A 7,971-nucleotide genomic window follows, 5' to 3' on the forward strand; every position below is an offset into this window, starting at 1 on the left:
AGTTCACATAGATTGCTAATTTTTTTAAAGAGTTTATTTATTTATGAGAGACGGAGCAGGAGAGCGCAAGCAGGGGGAGCTGCAGAGGGAGAGGAAGATTCGGGCTCCCCACTGAGCAGGGAGCCCGACACCGGGCTCAGTCCCAGGGGTTCATGACCCGGAGCCAAAGGCAGACACTTAATGACTGAGCCACCAAGGTCCGACTTATACATTGCTAATTTTTTTTTTCAATTTTAGGTATTTTTCCTTTTATTTCTTAATAGGACAGATAAGGACTTGGGGTTCTAACACTACCTCTCCTCCTCCTCTCTCAAGAAGAATCATGCCATCATTGGAAGAGGCATTATCTGGGATGCCTGGGTGGCTCAGTCGGTGAAGCGTCTGCCTTCAGCTCAGATCATGATCCTGGGGTCCTGGGATCAAGCCCAGCTTTGGGCTCCTTCCTCAGCGGGAAGCCTACATCTTCCTCTTCCTGTTACTCTCTCTCTCTCTCAAATAAATAAATAAAAATCTTTTTAAAAAATCAATTAGGGGGCGCCTGGGTGGCTCAGTGGGTTAAAGCCTCTGCCTTTGGCTCAGGTCACGGTCTCAGGGTCCTGGGATCAAGCCCCACATCGAGCTCTCTGCTCAGCAGGAAGCCTGCTTCCTCCTCTCTCTCTGCCTGCCTCTCTGCCTACTTGTGATCTCTCTCTGTCAAATAAATAAATAAAATCTTTTTTAAAAAATCTTAAAAAATCAGGGGCGCCTGGGTGGCTCAGTGGGTTAAGCCGCTGCCTTCGGCTCAGGTCATGATCCCAGGTCCTGGGTTCGAGCCCCACATCGGGCTTTCTGCTCAGCAGGGAGCCTGCTTCCTCCTCTCTCTCTGCCTGCCTCTCTGCCTACTTGTGATTTCTCTCTGTCAAATAAATAAATAAAATCTTTAAAAAAAAATTTTTTTTAAATCAATTATATCACTGTTACTTACCTATGTAACTTGTTAATTAAAACAAATAGGAATATTTCAGTATTTTTCAGGGCTAAGTTGTATCATGTAGTAGGAGTTTCTTCTTCCTACAACTCTGTTTTCCCTGGAGTCTTGTTTCGTGGCTTCAGTTTCACTAATTGATTCCCACTCTGTAGAGCTGTTCTCCGCTCTCAATAGTTTCACACGGAGGCAGTGTCCGCTCTGGCTTCCTCTTGAAGGCCACCCACCGTCACGGAGCCCTCCGTGCTCTTGTTCCGATCTGGGCCTGCCACACGGCTAACAAATATTTTAGGGTTTCCCTTCCACACCCAGGAATCCCCGCTGCCCCTCCTATGCAGGACCCTCTGTTTCTACTATTGCTTTCGTTTTTTGGTTCACACCCACATTTGGATTTGGAGCAAGTTTTCCACTAGTTTCCTCAGGAAGAATGATGAGATGAAATTTTGGAGATCTACCCTGTGTTCTTCTAGAGTGATCACGGGCCTCAGCCTGCCTTTGACCCTGGAGGAGCCCCAGAGGAGATGGAAGCCCCCTCTCCTCAGAAGGGAAGAGCCAAGCTGAGCTCATCCCATTTATTTTCCCCGACGCCTTCAGTCAGTGAGGACACTCGCCTCTGCTGAAACCAGCAGTGTTGGCCTTGGAGCTTCCCATTCCTGGGAGAAAACATCACTTTTAGAAAAGTCGCAGCTTCTTTATCTTTCCAGAGGTATTCTATCTACACAAGAAAATAGACCTATATCCCTTTTCTTAGTCTTTTTTGTTTTAACATAACATTTTATTTACATGAATACTTTTTTTTCCTAGTGTTCACTCATGTTTAAAGTGAAGTATAATTAACACACAGTGTAAAGATTAGTTCCAGGCGTACGACAGAGATTTAACAGTTCCGCACATTACTCAGTGCTCGTCACCGTAAAAGTCCCTCCCATCCCCTTTATCTTTTCCTCCCATCCCCCACCCCACCTTCCCTTCAGCCCCTGGCAGTCTGTTCTCTGTATCTAAGAGTCTGTTGCCAATGGCAATAGTTCCCACTTTTTTATGCCTGAGAAATATTCCATAATATGTGTGCGATATATGTATATTTCTTACATCTTCTTTATCCGCTTATCTATCTCGGGACACTTGGGTTGCATCCATACCCAGGCTATTGTAGATAATGCTATGATAAACATAGGGGTGCATATACCTTTTCAAAATAATGTTTTATCTTTGGATAAATATCCAGTAGTGGAATGACTGGATCATAGGGCAGCTCTATTTTTAACTTTCTGAGCAGCCTCCACACTGTTTTCCATAGTGGCTGCACCAATTCACATTCCCAACAACAGTGCACAAGGTTGTCTCTTTCTCCAGATCCTCACCAACACTTGTTTCTTGTGTTTATTTTAGCCCTTCTGACACACATAAAATGACCATCTCTTTGTGGTTTTAATTTGCATTTCTCTGATGATTACTGATGTTGAGCATCTTTTCATATGTCTCCCCGCTGAGCAGAGAGCCTGATGCAGGGCTTGATCCCAGGACCCTGAGATCATGACCTGAGCCGAAAGCAAAGGCTTAACCCACTGAGCCACCCAGGTGCCCCTGGCGATGTTTTCTTCTACAAGTTTTAGGATTGCAAGTCTCACATTTAAGTCTTTAATCCATTTTGAGTTTATTTTTGTGTGTGGTGTAAGAAGGTGGTCCGGTTTCATTTTTTTGCGTGTGGCTGTCTAATCGTCCCAGCACCATTTATAGAAGTTTGGCTTTTCCCCATTGTATGTTCTTGCTTCCTTTGTCATAGATCGGCCATAAAAGCATGGGTTTATTTCTGGGCTCTCCGTCCATTCTACTGACCTACGTGTCTACCTTTGTGCCAATACCATATTGCTTCGATTACTACAGCTTTGTCGTAGATCCTGTGGTGTGGGAGTATGATATTTCCAACTTTGTTCTTTCTCGAGATTGCTTTGGCTCGAGGGGGTTTCTGCAGTTCCATACGAGTTTTAGGATTATCTGTTCTAGCTCTGTGCAAAATGTTGTACATACCAAGACTTTATCTTGGTCTTGGTTTTGTATCTTAAAGAGTTTCTTCTTTTCTACTGCTTCAGTCCATTGTATGACTGAACTGTAATTTATATAGCCAGGCTTGGAAACATGGACATTTAGATTATCCCTGCCTTTTGATAGGTTAAAATTGTAATACCTTCAAAATAGATCATTTCACACACGTGTGAATGTATCTGTGGAACATATTTCTAGAAATAGCTGGCTTAGCCGTACTTATATTTTCATTTCTTTTCAAGTTTCTTTCTGTGCCCTGCTCTGGCATGTTCCCCTTACCTATTCTTTTTTTTTTTTTTTAAGATTTTATTTATTTGACAGAGAGCGAGAGATCACAAGTAGAGAGAGAGAGAGGAAGAAGCAGGCTCTCTGCCTAGCAGAGAGCCCGATGTGGGACTCGATCCCAGAACCCTGAGATCAGGACCTGAGCTGAAGGCAGAGGCTTAACCCACTGAGCCACGCAGGCAGCCCCCCCTTACCTATTCTTGACTAGTAACTGTCTTCATTGGGGTGAGATTATGTCTTTTGTAGTTTACTATCATTTTTCATGGTATCTAGAGAGACCCAGGAGCTGAGCGGCCGTGTTTGACTCACACACTTAACCTGAAATTGCTGGGGCCCCTCTGCTGTCAATGCCTGGCGAACTTTGGGTTAACATTTTATCTATGGAGGAGTAGCTTGTAAGGCAGTCTGTGTATATTGCTGTATTCAAGTTCTTTTTTGGTCTCTGACACACCTGGAAGGGGAAGGTGGGAAAACATAAGGCTCAGACCTGGCCTTTGGGCATTTTTACGCTAAGCTTTGAATTTAAAACTGGTTTGCCGAAATTCTGACAATCAGTTATTTTCCTTTGTTGCCCCTTATAACTCCATCCCTCCCCAACATTTGAGTTCTCCTAGAAGCAGACTCGAGTCAAGAATTTGAGAGCAGGGACTGCATTTGGAAGATGATCTAAGGAACTAGCAACAGGGAAGGGAAGAAAGAGGGTAGCAGGCGTATTGTCAAGAAAGTTATACTGTAGGTGGATGGCACTTGTGACCTTGCTGAGGGACCTGCTCTGGTAAATACTCAACAAACCCACACCTCACAGTTATCCCACCCAGAGGCCCCGGGAGCTCGGATATACCAATTCCTACTGTTCTTGGTTGACCTAATGACCTAATAATTAGCTAAAACCAAAAAGTCAACTCAAGTATCTTAAAGGCACAAGGGTGAGCGGGGGTCAGTTTTCTAAACAGAGAAAGTTGCAAGGGCTCCAAGGATGCGTAGTGGACGTTGTGTCGTGCTCTGGCTAACTGGAATCAATTATTTCCTCTGGTGACATTGTAATTTCTCGTGAGGGGTTAGCTGGCCCATGGTGTCGTCTCAAGAGACTGTCACCCAAGCTATCTTGCCCTCCCAAGGAGCGGCCGCATAAGCCAATCTCACCATCTCAGGAAGGGGAGACAATGCCGATGAGCGCGTGTGAGAGGATGTCCGGTGCTGGTTTCTGCTTCTTCAGGACCATTCTGTTCTCCCAGGGAATTCCATTTTTGTTCATGGTAGACAGGGACAGTTTCTGTTTTTTACAAAGAACTCTGAGGAAGGCAGGAAGAGATCCATGTCCCAGAACCTTTTAAGAGTATTTTTGCCACGGGGCGCCTGGGTGGCTCAGTGGGTTAAAGCCTCTGCCTTCGGCTCGGGTCATGATCTCAGGGTCCTGGGATCGGGCCCCGCATCGGGCTCTCTGCTCTGCGAGGAGCCTGCTTCCCTCTCTCTCTGCCTGCCTCTCTGCCTACTTGTGATCTCTCTCTGTCAAATAAATAAATAAAATCTTTAAAAAAAGAAAGAAAGAAAAAAAAGAGTATTTTTGCCACATCTCTTGTGTAACACTTCTCAGCACAGATCCTCTCACCCCCCCACACACATACTGTTTTGAAACTTGTCTGTGCTCATAGGTAGAAAAGCAATTAATTTAGGGTGATTTTAAAATCTGGCCACTTAATTTGTTTCTATTTGCTCTTGGGATTTTCTTATGTAAATGAGTTCTTTTTCCTTCCCATAATTAGCTTTCTTTGATTTGATCGCTCCAGGCTGAGACCTCAGAAATAATAGTCATTGTGGCCCATTCTTCTCTAGTTTGTGACCTTACAACTGTTTCTAAAGCTTCGCCATTAATGAGTCACCATGTTATGTTAGGCGTAGGAAGATAGATTTTTATCAAGTTAAAATTTCTTCTTTCCCTAGCTTAGCTGTTAAATTTTATCAATGCTGTTTTATTAGGATTATGGGCTCCTCCCCCTACAAGGTGAAGAATTTTAAGCGTGTACTAATACTGAAACAACCTTGCATCCCTGGGATAATCCCCAACTTGGTCACCATGTTTTATCTTTTAGTAGATACCTGGATTAGATTTAACATTTTGTTTAGTAGGACTTTTCCATTTGTATTAACAGGCCTCTAGCTTCCCCTGCTCCAAACCCTTTTGTGGGCCATCCTGGTTATTTTAGTGTGCAACGCTGATCTTACAAAATATACTGACAAGTTCACTCTAATCCAGGCTTCACACACATTTTTCCAGTTGATTGTTAACCTGTTGCCGTTATCCTCACTGTAGCTCCCCTGAATTTAAGTCAACTTCAAATAAGTTATGATAATTTGCCGGGAGTGATTGACCTATGACCTTGTCTTCAAGGCATTTCATTGAGGTGTTCTGACATTTGATACCTAATTAGAAATCAGACTCATCATATTCAGTAAATTCTTCCAAATTCTCCATCAAGTAGGGTCACAGTTCCCAGATACCGGAGACTTAAAAATCCAACTCCAAAACCACTCCCCACAAGGTCCTTAGGCAACTGATTTGGTTTCTGTCAAGATTCTAGTTTTACCTAAATGGCAGCAAACAGCAGGGACTCTTACCTGCTTTCTTCCATGCAGCATCACTGACATTTGCCCATGTAGTTTTTGCCAACTGTTATTTTCTTATTCTGCTGTGTGGACAAGACCACAGTCTGTTTATCCTTTCATTTTCTGTTGGACATTTTGGCTACTACAGATAAAACGGTGACAACGTGCAGACCAGTCTTCGTGTGGACGTGGGCTTTCATTTCTATTAGGGAAACATGCCTGGGAGTGGAATGGCTGGAGGCTGCGGAATGTAGGTTTAGCTTGTGAGAAATGACCAAACATCTTCACAGCGTGTGTAGCGTTTAACCTGGCCACCAGCACTGCAGGAGATCCACTTGCTTCCTCAGTGTGACGCCCAGGACAGCCACGTTTGTTCTGCAAACGTCATCCTGAGAGGTAAGCAGCCGCTCAGTCAGGACAGAACAATGGGCGTTTCCCTAATGACTGAGGACGCGGATGTCTGGCCACGTGCTTGTTGGCCGTCTCCGTCCTTTGGTTAAGTGTCCAAATTTTCCCCATTTTAAAAGTGAGTTGGTCTACTTACTGAGTTTAAGAGTTCTTTATAGATACAGAGCTTTTGTTGGAGCTTTCACAAATATTTTCTCTCAGTCTATGGTTTGTCTTTTCATTCTCTTTAGTCTTTCAAAGAGAAGTTTTTGATTTTTACCAAGTCCAATTTACTATATAATTTGTACTTTTTGTGTCTTTTGAGAAATCTTTGCCAATTCCAAAGTCACTTTAACTTTTCCCTTTATTTTCTTCTAGATTAATAGTGATAGCTTTTACATTAAATTATGCCCTCACTTCCCTTTCCTCTTTGCTCCCCACCAAATCCTGGCAATCCAACTTTGGCATTTCTAGAAATACTACTTGCCAAGTAACCCTCTTCTGCTAAGCTCTCATCATTCTAATAGCCTCTCAGCTGACTGCCTTCTATCCTTAACCCGTAATATTCTTCGGATTATTTTTTACTGTAGTAGAAAGCACGTAACATTAAATACACCGTCTTCACTGGATCTTGGGCTAGTGGCCCACACCTAAAACAGAGCTGCACTAACACAGCAGCCATGAGCCTCTACTTCAATGTACATGGAAGCTCAGTTCCTCGTTCACACCAGCCACATTTCGAGTGCTCAACAGCCACGAGTGGCTCACTGGCCATCACGCTAGGGAGCAAAGGTATTTCTAACACCTCAGTTTTTTGGACAATGTTGCTGTATACTAATAATCGCTTTCATTTTTAAAGCATTTAGTTCAGGCACCGTAGTTCTGTTTTAACCCTCAAATAACATTGAGGTAGACTAACTCAATAAGAGATAAAAACATCCAAGTTCTATCAGGATAAATACCTTACCTAAAGGAATCCTTTGAAGCTTGACAAAGCTCTTTACTGCCAATCTATACATAACACACTTGTGTGCTTCTCACAGAACATATTCCATCCCAATGTGATGTACTTTGTAAACAATTTCCATTGTCCTTTTCTCCATTAGAAACCGTACATATGGGAAATCCCTAATTAGTGCATCCTCTTGCTGCTTCTTCCTCAGTATACATGCTCTATGCTCTACCGTATGTGAAACACGTGAACAGAAAGCTTCACCTCCCGTCCACATCCACAGCACATCCCTGCATCCAAGTGGACGTTCACCTGCCCCCACTTCTCTAGAGGACAATCCCCATCCCCCCACCACTGTAAACGTCCGAAAAGAGTCTGATTATTCCAGCCAACTGGGCCTATTCCTGGCTACTCGGATCCACACAGGGAGCTTCTGATCCTAGATTCTCCCACTCCACGATCAGAAGTGTGTGGTAAGAGCATCTGGAACTCAACAGTCCCTACAATGAGCCTGACGTACAACCAGACTTGGGAGTAAAAACTCGACCATCTCAGTCTTAAAAGAGATAAACTCGGGGGCACCTGGTTGGCTCAGTCGGTAGAGCAAGCGACTCTTGATCTTGGGGTCGTGAGTTTGAGCCCCATATTGGGTGTGGAGCCTACTTAAAAAAAAAATTTTTTTTCTTCTTGTTTCCTCCAAGATAACAGAGCAAAAGAAAGAAAAAGACGCACTTTC

This window comes from Lutra lutra, chromosome 6 (assembly GCF_902655055.1).
Source record: "Lutra lutra chromosome 6, mLutLut1.2, whole genome shotgun sequence".
Classification (NCBI taxonomy): domain Eukaryota; kingdom Metazoa; phylum Chordata; class Mammalia; order Carnivora; family Mustelidae; genus Lutra; species Lutra lutra.